Source organism: Apium graveolens, chromosome 4, assembly GCF_009905375.1.
Source record: "Apium graveolens cultivar Ventura chromosome 4, ASM990537v1, whole genome shotgun sequence".
NCBI classification, from domain to species: Eukaryota; Viridiplantae; Streptophyta; class Magnoliopsida; order Apiales; family Apiaceae; genus Apium; species Apium graveolens.
The window spans coordinates 231,661,410-231,662,288 of NC_133650.1; the positions used below are offsets into that span (position 1 = coordinate 231,661,410).

General features: G+C 45.4%; 1 non-coding gene across 1 annotated transcript; it reads right to left on the bottom strand.

The window, feature by feature from the left end:
- Positions 1-293: 293 nt before the first annotated feature.
- On the bottom strand, positions 294-400 carry LOC141722768 (small nucleolar RNA R71). Its single transcript, XR_012575771.1, has one exon. It is a non-coding gene; the product is annotated as a small nucleolar RNA R71 (small nucleolar RNA).
- Positions 401-879: the final 479 nt, after the last annotated feature.

Genomic DNA, 879 nt, shown 5'->3' on the forward strand with positions numbered 1-879 from the left:
CTAACACCTTTGAAATCAAGCCGGGCACTATTCAGATGGTGCAGAATTCTGTTTCTTTTGGAGGAGCGGCAACTGAAGACCCCAACATGCACATAAGGAATTTTGTCGAGATCTGCAGCACTTTTAAGTATAATGGCGTGACTGATGAGGCTATCAAGTTGAGGCTTTTCCCATTCTCACTAAGGGACAAGGCTAAAGACTGGTTACATTCTGAACCAGCTGGGTCCATCACTACGTGGCAAGATCTTGTGCAAAAGTTTCTGGTGAAGTTTTATCCGATGGCAAAGACTGCTGCTATGAGGAGTGCTCTTACTCAGTTTGCGCAGCAACCTACATAATCTATGTGCGAGGCTTGGGAACGCTACAAGGAAATGTTGAGAAAATGTCCACATCATGAAATACCGGATTGGATGGTGATCACTGGTTTCTATAATGGTTTGGGGGCCCAATCTCGGCCCATGCTCGATGCAGCAGCTGGAGGCGCCTTATGGGCTAAAAGCTATACTGAGGCGTATAATCTTATAGAGACGATGGCTGCAAATGAGCATCAAAACCCAACTCAGAGGATGACGTCAGGCAAGGTAACAGGTATTCTGAAAGTTGATGCAGCCACCGCTATTGCAGCCCAGCTCCAAGCGCTATCAATGACGGTTGATTCTCTGGCTACATATGGAGTTAATCAAATAGCTATGGTTTGTGAGCTTTGTGCAGGTTCTCATGCTACGGATCAGTGTTCTCTAGTCAACGAATCTGTTCAGTATGTGAATAATTATCAGCGACAACAGCAGCCTGTGCCAGCAACTTATCATCCTAACAACAGAAATCATCCAAATTTCAGCTGGGGGAATAATCAGAATGCTATTCAGCCACCATATCAGC